Source organism: Pygocentrus nattereri, chromosome 12 (genome assembly GCF_015220715.1).
Source record: "Pygocentrus nattereri isolate fPygNat1 chromosome 12, fPygNat1.pri, whole genome shotgun sequence".
In the NCBI taxonomy this organism is placed as follows: Eukaryota; Metazoa; Chordata; class Actinopteri; order Characiformes; family Serrasalmidae; genus Pygocentrus; species Pygocentrus nattereri.
The window spans coordinates 4,118,873-4,138,765 of NC_051222.1; the positions used below are offsets into that span (position 1 = coordinate 4,118,873).

The window sequence follows — 19,893 nt, forward strand, 5'->3', positions numbered from 1 at the left end:
CCTGGAACACCTGAGATGCTATGAAGTCTGCAGGAACCACTCTGCAAAGCTGCTTGTAGTCCAGCCAGAGGAGCTCAATGATTACTTCCCCCTGTCCGCATATATGGTGAAAGGCAGACTTCTGATCTCTCCAAAAGCATTTCTGCTGCATTGAGGTAAATTTTACGAACTTCAATCAAAGAGAGTTTTTGTTTTGTCCAGTCAGAACGTTATGACATCCTTGTTTCTACACTCACTGTCCATCTTAGCACCTTTACTATGCATACAGGACGCTATATAATTAGAGACTGTCTTTCGGTTTGTCTGCATACTTCATTATCCTCCTTTAACCATGTTCTTCCGTGGTCAGGACCCTAGAGTACATCCTGTTGGCACTGATGAAGAAGAGGGTTTTTTTTGCCCTTTCCATCCATGTCGAGCAGCTATAGGTAGGAGTGGGCACAGTGTTTAAAAACTCCAGCAGCAATGCTGAATGTGTGATCTGCTCCTGCCAGCACAACACATACCACCACAATGCCAGTGTCTTTCTAGTGCTGAGAATAATGACCCACCTCCCAAACAATAGCTGCTCTGTGGGGTCCTGACAATTTGAAGAACAGGGTGAAAGGAGGATAAAGTACATACAGAAATAGATACAGAACTACAGTCTATAATTATAGGGCTACAAAGTGTCCTATATGATCTGAAGATAAGATGCACAGGGAGTGTAGAAACAAGGAGGTGGTCATAATAATCTGACTGGACTGTGTTGTATGTGTTCATTTTAAGCTCAGTGTGGTTTAAGTTGATGGTTTATCACTAAACTGGCTTGCCATCTCTCTGTCTTCTGTCACAGTGCATTAGTGAAACATCCACTTTATTTGAATTCTACTTTACCACTTTTCTACTTTAAATGCTCTGAGGCACTGTAACGTAACTGCTGCACCATTGTAGAATGTGATATTTTTAACATGGAGCTGGTGAACAAGAAACATAACATTGTGATAAGGCAATAATGTGGGGGTAATTTTTTTCTCTCCCTTTGTCTCCCCCTCCCTCTCTCACAGATTCCAGTGTACAAAATGTTGCTAAGATTCATTCTAAGCAAGGATGATATTAGGAAGATACAAACTGACAGTGAGCCAGAGACTCTTGATTCCTTTCACTCTTTTTTGAAATGCAAGCTTCGTTTGCATGGTGACTTTGTAGTTCAATTTCAAGATCCAGACTTTGGCAATGAGTTCTGCAACTTGACAAGCTTGTCTGAACTTCCAAAAGAGAAGGCCACTTTGAAGGTAATCCTCAAGCAAACCCCTGAGTCCCCTCGGACTGACTCAACGTTGGACACAGCAAGTCTTTCATCACTCTCATCATCTTCCTTGGAGGACACTCCTACATGCCGTCGACTATGGCTTGACCCTTTTGTGATTCCAAAATTCTCATATGATGTGGAATTGAAGCTTAAATGCGGTAATGAAGCCTTTCAAGAGAATGGAACCCTTCTTAATATAAGTAAAGACACCAAATCTGAGATACTTGACAAATTACATTACATTTACAGCATTTGGCTGACACTCTTATCTAGAGCGACTTACAATTTGATCATTTTACACAATTGGCCTGACTACATGTCTTTGGACTGTGGGAGGAAACCGGAGAACCCGGAGGAAACCCACGCAGAACATGCAAACTCCACACAGAGAGGACCCCGGTCGCCTGGCTGGGGAATCGAACCCAGGCCCTCCTTGCTGTGAGGCGACAGCGCTACCCACCACGCCACCGTGCCGCCCTTGGCTGAAGAAATGTACAAATACTCAGCATACCCATCTTGAGAGCAGTATGATCTTGTTGCACAGAGTCTTGTTAAGAAACATCCTTGCCTGAGAGAGCCTGGATCTGTGAAGGGGTGGTACTGCTGGAAATTCAGTTTAAAATTTAAAATGGGAAATTACCGCAACAAGCTTCGTGTGTCTGGATGCTCGGAGCTGAAAGTGAATTGCCGAAATTCAGGACCAAAACAGAAGCTTAAGAAAGCTAAAAAGGCTGAAGTCAGCTTTCTTCCAGATATTCCTGAAGGCAAAACCCAGAATGTGCTGGAAGAGGAGAGGGCAGCCATTGTTGCAGAGATGAAGAAGAAGAGGGTCGATTGGAAGAAAGTTACTGACATGATGGCCAGCACATTCTCTCTGCGACAAAAAGAAATAGTTGAACAACAACCACTTGTGGCAGAAGTGAAGGCCAAGTGGCCAGCTTTGTTCACAGATAAACAGGTACGTCTATGCTATGTAGATAACGTTTGTTTACGTTTGCTTGATTTCTCTGCAGATTCTATCAAGGTTTTAAGCAGGTTTTCAGTGTAAATTGATGAAGCTGCATATGGAATAATTGCTAAATCATCGCAGTTACATGAACTGTAATTACTTAGGTAACAATTAAAAATTTGTTTGTTTTTGGCTTTATTTTTTGTAGATTGAAGCAGAATTTGCTCGACTTACTTCCACTGACCTGTGGGACACGTTTGCTTCTGGGCTGGATCAGTATTTGGAAAGATTCTTGCAGATGTATAGGGCCAAGAGTCACTGCATTCAAACACTTAGCAGCCTCCTGTCTCTGCTTGATGATGATGGGAGTACATGTATAGAAATATATAGGCCAGAACATGCCATACCCGCCACACATACATTCTTATTTTTTATTTTTATTTTTTTTAAATGTGGACTTACGTGTGCGTCGCCACGTGATGGGCCAGTCTGTGTACAACACAGGACACAAGAATGTGCTGAAAACTTTCCTGTCATACTTCAAAAAAGATTTAATAAAAAAGGGCATTTCTTACGAAGTTACTTTATTTGATTTAAAAAAAAATCAAATGGGACCTTTGCTTCCACTCAATATCTGAAAACTCGGGCTCAGTGATACTCTACATATGGTCATGTTGGATCAGATTATTTGTAGCATGCACGTACATAGAGATTTTCATCAGTTGTTTGTTTACATAAGATCCTATCATCTAAATTAATTCATATTGGAGAATATATTTGCGTGTGAACATAGCCAATGTTAATTTTTTTAATTGTGGTGAAAACTGATGTGCATTGTCACTTTGTCTTGTGTGCTGTCTTCAACAGAATTCAGTTCAAAAGAAAAGGGCAGTCATTCTGAGAGGCCTTCCACATTTTCTCAGGGAGGATCCGTCAAAACTTCTAAAGACTGCTGAGGTAAGCTTGACTGGAATTTTTTGTTTTGTGCGTAATTTTACATTTTTTCATCTGATTTTTAGTTTCTCTTATGCAGACAAAATGCATGTTTAGTGAATGTTAGTTATGCTCAAATGATATGGATTTTTTTTGCATGTGCATCATACACACTCTGAACTGGTTGTCTTTTTGGCCATTCATAAATTGTGTAAGTTTTGAAAATACAGATTTCAACATGCATAATGGTTCATAACTGTATTTTTTAACATATATTTAATGATGCATTGCCACAATTACAGTATTGAGTCTTTTTATAAAGATGTGTATGCAGGCACGTGTCAGATGCATGATCAGTTCACCTACTGTTGTCTAGTGGCGCACATGTGTATGCAGTGTATGCCACTTTGTTCCTGTCTATCTTATCAAATCTACTGATCATATATAAGGACATTGTAGTAATAACATGTTTTATGTAATTGTATGCAGTTGTAGTCTGTCTGTTCCTTTGCATACTTTATTCTCCTCCTTTCACCCTGTTCTTCAATACTCAGGATCCAGAGGAGAGACCACCACAGAGCAGCTAGAATTATTTGGGTGGTGGATCATTATTCTCAGCACTGCACTGATTAGCGTGGCGGTGGTGTATGAGGTGTTTGTGTATTTTGTGCTGGTACAGTGAGTGGATCAGATACAGCAGTGCTTCTGGAGTTTTTAAACACCGTGTTCACTCGCTGTCCTCCACTCTATTACACACTCCTACCTACAGCTGCTCCACCTTGTAGATAAAAGTAAAGTCAGAGATGGAAGCTCTCAATCTTTTGCTGCACTTTTACTAGCGCAACAAAGACTAACACCTCATACACCGTCACCATGCCAGTGTCACTGCAGTGCTGAGAATAATGACCCACCACCCAAATAATAATAGTTGCTTTGTGTTGGTCCTGTGGGGTCCTGACCACTGAAGAACAGGGTGAAAAGTGGACTATGGCTATGATCAGTCAGAAAATCTGTGTGTATTACTACTAATATTAATGACAAACAACCAGTCTAACAGGCAGTAATTTTATTCAGATATAATATAATATATCATTACTACTGCCTGGTCGACTGGTTGTCACTAAATGTACTAATTCAGTAAATTACTCTCTCACTTGTAGACTACAGAGAGTGAGGAGCAGGTGGCAAAAGGAGTGAATATTGGTATCTTGCTGATACAAGAAGAGGAGGACGTCCTTGACTTTTCAGTGGTACTGGAAGAGCAGATCGTCCTGAATGGCATTCGTGACTTCCCCCATGCGGTAGCTACGCTTGTTGGTCTGCTATTTGCTCTTAATATTGACCACCCCAAGGAACTGCGCTACACCTTCGAGGTCATTCAGAAGGTTCTACTGAACATTGGGGGTGAACAGTGTTCTGCCAGGGTTCATGGACTCCGAAACAGACTCTTGTGTAAAACTCTGTAGGTGGTAAAGCAGTCAGTGGATATGCTGTGTGTGCTGTGTATACTCAAAAATACATGTGCTAAACTGAGCATAATATTTCTTCAGAAATATTAGAGACCACATGAAAAGTTCTGTATAATTCAATTGATCAGGTGTAAATAGGTTAGAGTGGTTTGAAGAGATTAATCATAGAGTAATTTACAGACTTAGAAATTATTTGATTGTCATGGTAGTTTTGTTTGCTATCCATACCTACCATAGCTGATATTTATGTGGTGTAATATCTTTTATTTAGTTAGACCTTAGGGGTTTTATTCAGTGTCATTAGACCACTTTTTTTACATCTAAAAAAAAAAAAAGTTAAATTGCTGAAAAGTTCCAAAAATGTTAGGACGTCTGTGACGTATGATATACTAGATTCAAAATACTATGCAAGTACATTACTGGTATTTGTGGTTCCTGTTTATGGAGGAGCTATATACTGCTGCACAACTTGTATATATAATTTAGGTGAAAGTAGGGCTGGGTGATATGATAAAAATATTTTTATCACGGGTCTCTGGGTGGTCCAGCTACTGAGCCGAGGATTGCTGATTCGAATCCCGGGTAATACTGCTTGTCATTGGCAGCCAGAACATCAGAGAGCACAATTGGCCTTGCTCTCTCTGGGTGGGTATATGGCGCTCTGTCTTCCTCCATCACTCCTACTGTAATGTTGGTGAATTGGCAACTTGGCGAAGGGGTAGGTTGGGGTAATTGGTCTTCAAAATCGGAAATGCATAATAATATTTTCCCTCACAAGAAATGCATAGTAGTGGCAGATTCCTAAACAATGTACAGAAAAAGGTGCTGCACTTAGACTAATTATACCTGTATCTAAATGTGCAGTTGGTCAGGGTTTTCTTTAAGCACTGATGAAATCTACATTATTCTCAGATGTATAGTATAGCTCATTTTATCATGGCCCAATAAAATATTTTTATATTGCCCAGCTCTGAAAGTTGTTGGCTTAAACAGAATGATTAGGTTTTCCACAAGCACGTATAAACTGTTATAAGCTGTTTTTCCCAGCTGAGTAACTGGAGCTGTTGTACAGCTAGTTATGTGGCTCTGTTGGTCATTGGCACTGTTACAAAAAGTATCTGCTTCTGCCTCATTCTGCTCATTATTTGTACATGAGCTAAGCGTAACTAGTAACTCGCATACGATTCCATATTTTTTGTGTTCAACCATTTTGTACAAATTGTTTTGACTGGACTCAGCAAGCTGGTTATTTACCTTGTCCTTGTTAATTAAACTTCTAAAAGGCTTGCAGTTGTATTGCTTTTTTTTCCCTACAGTAACTTTACACGAAATAGTATTTAGCCAATTATGTAAAACAATTTTTTCACATGTTGTATAAACTTGCTATTTCAATTAGTTCCGTTTTAAGATGAAGGGAAGTCGGCAATAGAGAACCGAATTAAGTTCAATTTGGTGAAAATACATTTTAGTAATCCAAAGTCAAAATTGTTAAGTGAACAAAGGAATTCAGTTGGTATTAAAAAGCGATGAAGCTGGTTAAGCTAAGTAATTTTAGTGGAACTGATTAGTGGAGACATTACATTAACTACATAATTCTATTTGAAAGAAGTCAAAATCATGTTAAGTGAACAAAGGATTTCAGTGGGTATTAAAAAGCGATGTAGCTGGTTAAGCTAAGGTTTTTAAGTTGAACTGATTTGATGTCCAGTTCATACAACATTACAGTTCTATTTGAATTAAATTGTCAACTAGTTACCTTAACTCAAGAATTTACGTTTAAGCAACAAAAAAATGTTTTCACTCAACTAATTAATTTGATCTTTGTAAACTTTATGCAAAGATTTAATAAATGTTCTTTCTAATTTTACTTAACTTAAAATTTTAAGGCAGCATGGACACTAACTTTTTTAAGTTGAAACAAAAAGGATTTTTTTTACAGTGTAGTTTAAGGAAGAAAAACATTCATGTTGGTCTTTCAGTGTATCTTGTGCGCTCATGTTAATGTGTGACTTGTTAAAACGCTCATCAAATATCAGGAAATTTACTGGAAGCACCAGGAACACAGTGGGTTTTAACAGCGACCAGGGTGGGCTCACATTATCCCCTCTGGGGGGTTTGTGGATGTAATCTGTTGACGTTGATGGGGGGCTGAGTGACGTCACTTATTAAAAACATTTTTAGTCTATTAATTGATCATTAAAGTAGCACAAACGAATATTAGCAGCTTTATTCCGTCTCTGACCACATGGGGGGGTTCACGGGGGTCTTAGTTGCGCTACTCTGCCGCAGGAACGAGGCTCCAACAGACAGAGCTTAGCTAGATTAGCTCCTTCCGCTAACCTTCCCGAGCGTTAGAGACAGGACCCCCAGAGAAGCAGAGAGAGGGTCTAATTCCTGTCAGGGGGGTTTCATTTCATCACTGCCCACCTTTTAAAGCGAATTCTGCCCCCTGAAGTCCGGTAATCCCGGCTATAGCTCCACTTGACCCGGCGCTGCTGAAAAATCCTCGTTTTGTGTGAGTGGAGCTGAAAAAGGTCTCCGGGTCCCGAGCGGCTCCATAAAGCCTGTAGCGGCCGTTTGGAGGAGGTTTTACCGGAGAATAAAGCCGATAAACCCGCTGCTGTTGATGCTGTGAGCGAGTTACTGTGAGCAGCTCGTAACGGTCGCTCGGTTTAAACAGAGCCCGCGAGCGCCGGAGAGAGCGCGCGCTGCAGAGCGCGCCCACTTCAACTCTCCCGCCGGGATCTGATTGGTCTAAAACTCCTGACCGGCGCTCGATTCTCCTCTGACTGGCCACTTCGCTCAGCTCTGCTCTGCTGAGTGACCGCGCTGTGTTTTAAATCCGGACGCAGCTGAAAAGTGAAAACTCTTCAAATAGTTTAACATTTTAGCGCTTTATTCCTCTGAGAGTCGGAGAGTCTCGACTCACTGACTCACTGGCCGAGAGTCGATTCCTGCTCCCTGACGCGCTGGACTCGAAGAATCGATTCTTTTGGAATCGACTCTGCATCATCACTTTAGCCCCGAATGATTCATCACCATAGAAACGGAGCTCAGAAAGCGCGGGAACGGCGGAGGAAAGAAAGCAGCTCCACATTTTCTCTGAGGTAAAGTTTAATTTTATTAAACTGGTGTTTTATTTAGTGAAAGTCTGTTAATGTTGAGATGAACTGAACTGAGTGTGGAACCTGGTTTTGTTATCTAGAACCGCTCATTAAAGAACAGAAGACAGACAGAAGTGAGCATTAAAAAATAAACACTTGTCTGATGAAAAGAGAAAATATGGTTCATTATTATTATAGAACAGTTCCTGGAGAAGGACTTTCTCCTGGACGTCTTCTGGGACAAAACAATGACCATTTCAAACCGGTACATTTCTGAACTAAACCCTGGAAGTGGGACAAAGGAATGCGGCTCCGCCTTAATATGAAACGAAACCCAATCTTGCCTGAAAAGTAATTACAATGTGTGAATATCACGGCTTTGTGTGCCAATTCATGGAATGAATATATGGACTGACTATCTGAAGGACATAAAATCAATCACTGCTATAACAGCAGAGAACCACAGACTGTTAGATCCATAATAACCACTGCTATAACAGCAGGGAGCTACAGACACTTAGATCCATAATAATCACTGCTATAACAGCAGAGAGCTACAGACGGTTAGATCCATAATAATAACTGCTATAACAGCAGAGAGCTACAGACAGTTAGATCCATAATAATCACTGCTATAACAGCAGAGAACCACAGACTGTTAGATCCATAATAACCACTGCTATAACAGCAGGGAGCTACAGATGGTTAGATCCATAATAATCACTGCTATAACAGCAGAGAACCACAGACTGTTAGATCCATAATAACCACTGCTATAACAGCAGGGAGCTACAGAAGGTTAGATCCATAATAATCACTGCTATAACAGCAGAGAACCACAGACTGTTAGATCCATAATAACCACTGCTATAACAGCAGAGAACCACAGACAGTTAGATCCATAATAATCACTGCTAACAGCAGAGAACCACAGACGGTTAGATCCATAATAATCACTGCTATAACAGCAGAGAACCATAGACTGTTAGATCCCTAATAATCACTGCTATAACAGCAGAGAACCACAGACAGTTAGATCCATAATGATCACTGCTATAACAGCAGAGAGCTACAGACGGTTAGATCCATAATAATCACTTCTTTAACAGCAGAGAGCCACAGACAGTTAGATCCATAATAATCACTGCTATAACAGCAGAGAGCTACAGATGGTTAGATCCATAATAATCACTGCTATAACAGCAGAGAACCACAGACGGTTAGATCCCTAATAATCACTGCTATAACAGCAGAGAAGCACAGACTGTTAGATCCCTAATAATCACTGCTATAACAGCAGAGAACCACAGACTGTTAGATCCATAATGATCACTGCTATAACAGCAGAGAACCACAGACAGTTAGATCCATAATAATCACTGCTATAACAGCAGAGAACCACAGACAGTTAGATCCATAATGATCACTGCTATAACAGCAGAGAGCTACAGACGGTTAGATCCATAATAATCACTTCTTTAACAGCAGAGAGCCACAGACAGTTAGATCCATAATAATCACTGCTATAACAGCAGGGAGCCACAGACGGTTAGATCCATAATAATCACTGCTATAACAGCAGAGAACCACAGACAGTTAGATCCATAATAATCACTGCTATAACAGCAGAGAGCTACAGACAGTTAGATCCATAATAATCACTGCTATAACAGCAGGGAGCCACAGACGGTTAGATCCATAATAATCACTGCTATAACAGCAGGGAGCCACAGACAGTTAGATCCATAATAATCACTGCTATAACAGCAGAGAGTTACAGACGGTTAGATCCATAATAATTACTTCTTTAACAGCAGAGAGCCACAGACAGTTAGATCCATAATAATCACTGCTATAACAGCAGGGAGCCACAGACGGTTAGATCCATAATAATCACTTCTTTAACAGCAGGGAGCCACAGACAGTTAGATCCATAATAATCACTGCTATAACAGCAGAGAGCTACAGACAGTTAGATCCATAATAATTACTTCTTTAACAGCAGAGAGCCACAGACAGTTAGATCCATAATAACCACTGCTATAACAGCAGGGAGCTACAGACACTTAGATCCATAATAATCACTGCTATAACAGCAGAGAGCTACAGACGGTTAGATCCATAATAATCACTGCTATAACAGCAGAAAACCACAGACTGTTAGATCCATAATAACCACTGCTATAACAGCAGGGAGCTACAGAAGGTTAGATCCATAATAATCACTGCTATAACAGCAGAGAACCACAGACTGTTAGATCCATAATAACCACTGCTATAACAGCAGGGAGCTACAGATGGTTAGATCCATAATAATCACTGCTATAACAGCAGAGAACCACAGACTGTTAGATCCATAATAATCACTGCTATAACAGCAGAGAACCACAGACGGTTAGATCCATAATAATCACTGCTATAACAGCAGAGAACCATAGACTATTAGATCCCTAATAATCACTGCTATAACAGCAGAGAACCACAGACAGTTAGATCCATAATGATCACTGCTATAACAGCAGAGAGCTACAGACGGTTAGATCCATAATAATCACTTCTTTAACAGCAGAGAGCCACAGACAGTTAGATCCATAATAATCACTGCTATAACAGCAGAGAGCTACAGATGGTTAGATCCATAATAATCACTGCTATAACAGCAGAGAACCACAGACGGTTAGATCCCTAATAATCACTGCTATAACAGCAGAGAAGCACAGACTGTTAGATCCCTAATAATCACTGCTATAACAGCAGAGAACCACAGACTGTTAGATCCATAATAATCACTGCTATAACAGCAGAGAACCACAGACAGTTAGATCCATAATAATCACTGCTATAACAGCAGAGAACCACAGACAGTTAGATCCATAATGATCACTGCTATAACAGCAGAGAGCTACAGACAGTTAGATCCATAATAATCACTTCTTTAACAGCAGAGAGCCACAGACGGTTAGATCCATAATAATCACTGCTATAACAGCAGGGAGCCACAGACGGTTAGATCCATAATAATCACTGCTATAACAGCAGAGAACCACAGACAGTTAGATCCATAATAATCACTGCTATAACAGCAGAGAGCTACAGACAGTTAGATCCATAATAATCACTGCTATAACAGCAGGGAGCCACAGACGGTTAGATCCATAATAATCACTGCTATAACAGCAGGGAGACACAGACAGTTAGATCCATAATAATCACTGCTATAACAGCAGAGAGTTACAGACGGTTAGATCCATAATAATCACTGCTATAACAGCAGGGAGCCACAGACGGTTAGATCCATAATAATCACTTCTTTAACAGCAGGGAGCCACAGACAGTTAGATCCATAATAATCACTGCTATAACAGCAGCGAGCTACAGACGGTTAGATCCATAATAATTACTTCTTTAACAGCAGAGAGCCACAGACAGTTAGATCCATAATAATCACTGCTATAACAGCAGGGAGCCACAGACGGTTAGATCCATAATAATCACTGCTATAACAGCAGGGAGATACAGACAGATCCATAATAATCACTGCTATAACAGCAGGGAGCTACAGACAGTTAGATCCATAATAATCACTGCTATGACAGCAGAGAGCTACAGACAGTTAGATCCATAATAATCACTGCTATAACAGCAGAGAGCTACAGACAGTTAGATCCATAATAATCACTGCTATAACAGCACGGAGCTACAGACGGTTAGATCCATAATAATCACTGCTATAATAGCAGGGAGCCACAGGCAGTTAGATCCATAATAATCACTGCTATAACAGCAGAGAGCCACCGACAGTTAGATCCATAATAATCACTGCTATAACAGTATATCACTTTATTTGACTCTATTATCACTAAACCCAAGGAGCTGCATACAAGATCACTGAGGAGAAACATCTTTGCAGCAGGAGAGGCTTAAGACTCCTTTGTCTTTCCATCTGATCTCCCTGTTGAGTAATTATAGAAATACAGGGAGATTCACTCAAAAGAGGTCCTGAATATTCTGTAATAACTGTCTCTAGGATGAATCAATCTGAACGAGACAACATGCAATGTACTCCTCGGTATATGGAGCTTTAAAGAAGCCGGGATGCCCCTGCATCAGAGTAATGAGGTGTCGCCGGACAGCTGTCGCTTCGTTTAACCTCTGTTTGCAGACCCCTGTACCCCTTCATGTGTCTGGCAAAAAACGGAGATCACTTCCAGCATCGCATGTAATGCAGTCAATTCATGTGGAGCAGAATATTCAGGGCCTCTTTCGAGTGAATCTCCCTGTATTTTTCATTTTTCTTTCCTGTCAGTTTTGACCAACAGCACAACAGTCAAGGTGTTAAGAAATTATGAGGTCAGTCAATCTAATCTGTGTTTCACAACAGCGTCTAGTGGCTCAATGGTCCATCACTAAGATCATAAAACTAGCTCTCCTCAATATTAGGAACTCTTATTGACATTCTTATCATGATTTTAGACCCAAACATAGAATCAACCTATATCATATCATATTAATACTATCCTCAAAAATTCCAACACTAAACTTATGATGTACTGCTCCTGTAAAGATAAAATATATGAATATATGAAGGAAAATCTCAAAAAGGGAGAGCAGAAAACTCGGGCACCTTTACAGACAGAGCCTTAAAAACCTTAATCTAGAGCTTCAAAAGGCCAAATGATTGTTCTTTTAGACATCATTGATGAAGACATTAAACTCCTGTACATCACTGTGGACAGATTAATAAAACCTTCTACAGTCACCGTTCCTGAACTGCTCTCAGTCAACTAATGACTCATTTTCTCACAAATAAAATAATAAATAGCTGACACATCGTAAAGACATCATTGACAGGAAATAAAACTGAACCACACACTTTTTGTCTCATTTATCTCAATGTAGCAGTCGGTTCCAAAATTCTTAAAAACATAAACAGTCCCAGCCTTGCTTAAGCAAATTTATCCCAAGAGTTCAATCTACTCAACAAAAACTTCAATCAGATCAACAAACTTAAATCTCTGCTAATAACCAAAGAACCTTGAGATTCTTCCACCAGACTGAATCCTGCAGAACAATATGGCTTACCATATCTATGTATTTACACAGCTCACTCACCCAAACCCTTCAGTTCTACAGACTCTAACTAGAAACTCTCTGATAATTTCTTAAAACTCATTTGAGTATTCTAATATGGTTCATCCATATCATCATACATCTATCCTGCATCATACATGTTTGGTCAGTACTTTGATTAGCAGTGCTAGACATCAGTAGTTTGACCACACAGCACTGCTGGTCAAACTAGATCAACTGTTCAGGGTCCCCTTTGTCGTATTCATCACTTCATAATGCACCAAATATGATCAGTGGTGTCAGGTCTGGGCTGCAGGCAGGCCAGACTAACACCTGGACTCTTAATACGGCACAGTGCTGGTGTAATACATGCAGAATGAGGTTTGACATTGTCTTGCTGAACAAGGCCTTCTCTGAAAAAGACGGTGTCTGGATGGCAGCAGATGTTGCCAAAAAATGTATGGATTGTTCAACATTAATGGCGCCTTCATAAATGTGCACGTCACCAGTGCCATGTGCTCTACTGCACCCCTAAACCATCATGAATACTGGCCCAGAGAAAGTGGCAGCGTTTCTGGATCCTGTTTAAATGTGATTATTTCTGTTTTAGAGTTTTAACGTGCATTTGTGAATGCAGTGACAAACCGTTTCACAGACAGTGGTTTTCAGAAGTGTTTCTGAGCCCATGCAGTGATTTCCACTACAGAATTATATCTGTTTTTTATCCAGTGCCGCCTGAGTGCCCAAAGATCAAGGCCAGACAATATTAGTCTTTGGCTGTGTCCCTTACATACAGCAATTTCTCCAGATTCTCTGAATCTTTTAATGATATTATGTACTGTGTATGATGAAAAGTAGAAGCTCTTTGCTATTTTACATTGAGAAACATTAACTTTGAATTGTTGTGGTAACCCCTCCTCATCTTTACTTCTCAAAGACTCCGCCTCTCTGAGATACTCTTTTATACCCAATTGTGTTACTGACCTGTTGCCAATTAACCACCACTTTACCAGCCTTTTGTTGCCCCTATCCCAACTTTTTTTAAACATATTGTTTGCATCAAATTAAAAATGGGCAAATATTTTTCAAAAAACAACATTTCTCAGTTTCAACATTTGATTTGTAGTATTTGTACTATTTTAAATGAAATATAGGATTGCAATGATTGGTACATCATTGCAATTTGTTTTTATTTACATTTTGTACGGCATCTCAACTTTTTTGGAAATGGGGTTGAAAAATAGGGCATATAGTTTCACGGGGGACAAATACATCACTGTCACTCAAAGAAATACCTAAATAAATAAATGAAGTATCATTGTTTTCAAATGTTATTACTATTTCTATGTACCTGACACACCTACATACTCCTGTATATGAAAAACTGCGCGTATGTTTTCTTGTGTTTACTTGTACTTTAGAGTAAGTGAATTTATATACATATAAACATATTAATATTTATACATCCATATTAAATCAATCATATGAAATCTGGTCTTCCAGTAGCAGAAGGTTACAGTTACTTACAATTTCGTTTCAGTGAGTCACATGATCACATCGCCCTCTAGTGGTAAATGAGTGGAACATCCCAAAATGCTCCATGTACACAGTGTCTCTCTCTCTCTCTCTCTCTCTCTCTCTCTCTCTCTCTCTCTCTGTCTTTCTGTCTCCCTAGCCTAAGCACATTAATAGTTTTCACATATTTATCTTTCTTTCACTCGCTCACTCTCACTCTCTCACTCTCTCTCTCCCCTCTGTTTGTGTCTCGTGACTGGTTTCAGCACCAGCTCATCTCACATTTCCCTTTAGTTTAATCCACCACTGAGCTGAATTAAAGAATCCATACATTCAGACACTCACAATATCGTGAGTCACAGAAGCTTACTGTCCATTACTATATAATATTTAATGAACTCACTGTGTGAAGTCCAGAGCGGTGAAACCTGTGAACAGCTCCTCTTCCCTGAGGGCGTCAGCTTAAAGTTACTTTCAGTTTTGTTTCTATTCAACACCAACAATATCGCCATCTAGAGGTTAGGTGGAAAAAACATCCTTCTCCCAGCAGGCCTCAGTATAAACAGGCCACATGCCGTCTCCAAAACAGTTTGTTGACAGGATTTTTTCTCTCTTATGAGAATGATTTATTCTCTCTTAACATTGTGCTTGATTTAGTCGGTTATCCACTGAAATATTTATTCAGATTTAGAACTGTGCTTATTTTGATCTTTATGCTCTTGTGAAGCTACTGTAGCGACTCAGAGATTAGACCAGTAACACATGTTTAATAACTTCATAAATGTGTCAGAAAAGTAGAATTACAAGGAAAATTCATACTGACATCATCGTCTTGGTGGATCTCAATGCAGAATTGTAATTATGAAAACTGCACCCATATATGGTGCCATCTTTATTACTGTTACACTGTAAAACTTGCACTGAGTAATTTACTCAGTTTACTTGAGTGTATACAAAAATAAAAATGTGCTGCTCATACTCAGTTCAGGGAATTTCTTATGGTGAATTGATTTGAGGAACCTAAATGATTTAAGTCAATTGAGTTCACTGAAGTCATCAGGTTTTACAGTGTACTATTAATGTAATTATTTAAAACATTCAAACATACTGATACAACTCTTCAGTAATTTGCCTATCAATTACTCAGTACACAGAGCGGTAATAAGCATTCCCTCTATATTTATTTAATTCAACAGTACACTTGGCAAAACCTTTGGTGTCTCCTTTCTGGAACTGCTCTGGAGAATTTTATCTGGTTGCTACTCCCCCAGCAGTGAAATTAAATATCCCCCCACCCTAAAACCACATTTACTGCAATGACTTTGACTTACACAACAAAATATTTCAGGCATAATCTCAAAATACAGCAATCAGCAGAAAAACAAGGCAGATATGACTTTCAAGTCATTATATACACGTACATGAAATGAAACTTTTATTAACCAGTTATGGAATATTATTAATGTTTGAAAGACCAATACAAACACAAACAGATTTAACAAACAACAACATCTTTATTCACCTGACCTTGCTTATTGAGCAGAACAATAACAGCACAGTGATGACGAGAAGGCCTGCTGTGCCTGAAAAATACATGCATTGTTCATAACAAATTGCATATTACATTCTTTATAAAACTGGGTACTGTAAAAGCAGCAGCGCCATTAGTGCAAAAATAAACACCAACATATAACAGCTATGTATTAATAATTTAGTATTCACAGGTTAATTACTTTAACAGCTGAAATTCACAAAAACATCCAAAAAGAAAGTGCATAAGCTGTAACGCCATCAGGCCTACTCTCCCTGAATTGAGTATAACTCAAAAATTAAAATAAATAAATGCTGTAATTCAGTGTTTACAGTTAAAATATTGCAGCTCAAATTCTAAAACACATACAAAAAGACCTATAATGCCATCACTGACAAACAAAATATTAAGAAGAAAAAGAAAAGTAGTAGTTCCTGTATATTTTCATCAGCTACATCAACAAGGGTTTCACACACAGTAGGGCTGACAAAGCAGGCAGCTGCTACAAGTGGTGAGAACTTTTCATCGGTTGAATCTAAAATCCAAGCAAAACGCTGGTTCACACTTCCTTTCATTTCCCTTTCAAGAGTGTCAAGCTCTCGATGGCTAGCGTTCTCTTCAAAGTCGGAAAGGTGGTTGAACAGATCAAAGAGTGCAGGGACCACCAGGGACATGGACATGGGGTCACTCTGAAGGGTTTGAGTATGTTCTGCAAAAGGAAGCAATAGTTCATGCAATGACTTCAGCTTTTGAGCAACCTGTCCCATCCCATGTTGTTTGCAATTTGGTAGACCGAGTCTTTCACTTTGAGGAGGTGCGAAATCAGGTTGAACCTGCTTGACCAGCATGTGGGGCAGTCATTTGCAACAATAAGGCCACACTCGTCCAGTAGCCTTTGTGCTGCAATGGAAGACTTGCGAAAGCGCTGTACCACTGACCACTGATCAAGGACTCTCTTGACACTTGATTCCTTCTGTATCGTGTGGATGATGAGCTGTAAGGTGTGCGCGACACACGGTGTCTGTTCCACATCCATGTCGACATGATGATACCCAACGACAGAAACACAGATAAATATAAGTATATGTAGCGCCCCTTTGCCTACATTACTGGCAAGACCTCTAGAAACAGGTAAATCAACTAAATAACTATGGGGAGCCCTGAGTTCTTATCAATTGTGGTGATAAAACAGCAGTAGTTTTGATCGGATTGGTTATGAGTACTATTACCTTGTAAATGTCTTGTAAACACACCTTTTTAATCTTTTTAACTAAGTAGTAAGATCACAATGGAATGATGAATTGCAAATGAAATGTCTTTTTACTTTTTTCTTAAAAATGCCTTGAAATGAAATTACAATGAATTAAATAAACCAAAATGAAATACCCTTGTAATGTTCCTTTTAAACAAGCTAAATGCACTGTACCACAGTCCTTAGAGTGGGCTCAGAGCTTAAAATAAACTCAAATGGCTCTTACAGCAATGCACCATCAGAATGAATGTGCCTTAGCACACAAACCTTAAATCCAAAGTTCTCCTTTAAATGTCTAAAGTTTCCCTTTAAACTGGAAAAATACCCTTTAAAGTTCAAAATACAATCCCACTTCAGTTCAATACCAAAGCCACTAGTAAATATCCTGCGCTATTAACTCTAAACTAAGATTTCCCCCAAAAGTGCCCTGTTGCAGGCCTGGTCGTCGCTTGGGTGCGTTGGGGCCTGGAAATTAAACACTGGCCGCTTCACTCAATGAGGAAAATAAAATGAAACGGGCTCTGAACCTGTTCGTTCCGAATAGGAGCGGAGAGTAATCGCGAGTGATCACGCCGCTGAAGCGTGGACCTGTCGTGGCTCGTTCCTCAGCAGACGCCGCCTGCATGGACTCCCTCAGCACCGAATCTCCAAGTCCCCACCGTGTCGCTGGTCTCGGCCGTCTTATCTACACGAAACCCCAACTCCTCCGGTGTTCACGGCAATTCTAACCCCACGGTTCTCAAAGCACAGCCACGGGCAGCTCACTAGCTTTGTAGCAGACCCCCTGCACTGTCTCGGAACCTGGCGTGCTGTCGCGCTGGCCGCTTGCAGTTCTCACGAAAGTCTAAAACTCTCAAACAAACCGAAGGAAAAGTGTCCTAAAGCGCATTACTACAGTCCACTGCCTGCTGAAGTGTTCCAGCAGAACTCTTGCAGCAGATTCTCCCCGACAGCCTGGGAAAGTTTGGGCTTAGCATATACTGGCAGGAGGAGACAAACGAACTGACTGACCCCTTCACCGTCCTCCGACGAACAGTTCATGGGTCAGTTTCCTAGACCAATCAGAAATTAGGGAAATAATTCGGCAAGTTTCACAAACAGAAATTAAATACAAAAATGTACAAAACAAAGGCATTTGGCCTACGAATAATACTAGTGCCTGAAAATAGCCTTTAAACGTTTTTAAACATTTAACCCTTTTAATTCTAAACCTTAATGAATTGAAACCATCCTATGTATTGAAATGAACCCAAAATATAGCACAAGGATACATATATAAAATGTTTTTAAATGGGTGTGGAGTCCTTTTCTTCTTTATTTCTATTTTCTCTTGTTATACGAAATTATCAATGTAGTACACACACACACACACACACACACACTACATTGATTGTCTATTTTATTAATTGAACTATTACCTAAGAAGAATACAAACACAGTGAGGAGAAAGAGATACAGCACTAGAGCATACAGTCTCAGACATATATTTATATAAAAGCTGCGTATATGGACATATTTCTATATTGTGCTCTATTTACACAAACTTAGGTCAGTTCATCATTCAAGGATTCAAGGAGATTTTATTGTCATTCGCATCACATGGTACATGAGGTGGAACGAAATTAAGATCTCATGGTCCAGTTTACACCCAAGAGCTGTTATTAAAATAGATAAATAAATAGAAAGTACACAAGAGAGGGAGAGTAGGAGAGTAGGCAGTTAGCAGCAATATGAAGTCCAGAGTGCAAGTTTGCTATAGCAGCATGATATTGACTTAGAGCAGTGGATAAAGTGTCTAGATAAAGTGTCTCAGTGCGGTTTAAAGTGACAGTGTCTGTAACAGTACTTGTTCTTGTAAGTGTCAGTGCAGTGTATTCAGTTGGAATTTAAGAGCCTTACAGCTTCTGGTATGAAGCTGTTTCTGAGTCTGGTTGTTTTGCACTTGATGCTCCGCAGCCTCCTGCCTGAGGGGAGCGGGACAAAAAGTGCATGTGCTGGGTGGGTGGGATCCTTCCTGATGCAGGTAGCCCTTTTCCTGCATCTGGAGGTGTAAATGTCTGTGGTGCTGGGGAGGCTGACTCCAGCAATCCTCTGTGCAGCCTTCACCACCCTCTGCAGTGCTTTCCTATCTGCAGCAGAGCAGCTTCCATGCCACACGTTGATGCTGGAGCACACGACGCTCTCCACCTGTAGAAGGAGGTGAGGACTGCCCTCCCGAGTCCAGCTCGTCTCAGCCTCCTGAGGAAGTAGAGCCGCTGATGTGCCTTCCTGACCAGAGTGGAAGTGTTGTTGCTCCAGGTGAGGTTGCTGCTCAGGTGCACACCCAAGTACCTGTAGCTGTCGACCACTTCCACCTCAGAACCTCCAATGTGCAGAGGGAGGTGGTCATGATGGCCCCTTCTGAAGTCCACAATCATCTCCTTCGTCTTCTTTACGTTGATGCAGAGGTTGATTTCTCTGCACCAACCCTCCAGGTGTTCCACCTCCTGCCTGTAGTTGGACTCATCTCTGTTTGTGATGCATCCAACCACTGCTGTGTCGTCCGCAAACTTCACAATATGACAGCCTGGATGGATAGGTGAGCAGTCATATGTAAGCAGTGTAAACAGGAGGGGGCTCAACACACAGCCCTGAGGGGAGCCAGTGCTGAGGGTTATGGTGGGGGAGGAGATGTTGTGGATCCTCACAGACTGCGGCCTGTTGGTCAGGAAGTCTAGGACCCAGTTGCACATGGAAGAGCTCAGTCCAAGTGAGGAGAGTTTTGTTATCAGGGTCTGAG

General features: G+C 40.4%; 1 protein-coding gene and 1 long non-coding RNA gene across 2 annotated transcripts in view; both read right to left on the minus strand.

The window, feature by feature from the left end:
- LOC108416016 overlaps positions 1 to 14,793 on the minus strand; it is an 89,469-nt gene extending 74,676 nt beyond the window's left edge. Inside the window, exon 1 of the mRNA XM_037543597.1 lies at positions 14,735 to 14,793. The gene's annotated coding sequence lies outside the window, so the exon portion shown is untranslated. The remainder of the gene's footprint in view (positions 1 to 14,734) is intronic.
- Positions 14,794 to 15,825: 1,032 nt separating this feature from the next.
- LOC119264778 lies at positions 15,826 to 18,090 on the minus strand. Its single transcript, XR_005131217.1, has 2 exons — positions 17,642 to 18,090; positions 15,826 to 16,883 (listed from the first exon to the last, which is right to left on the minus strand). It is a non-coding gene; the product is annotated as an uncharacterized LOC119264778 (long non-coding RNA).
- Between the last annotated feature and the right edge of the window lie 1,803 nt (positions 18,091 to 19,893).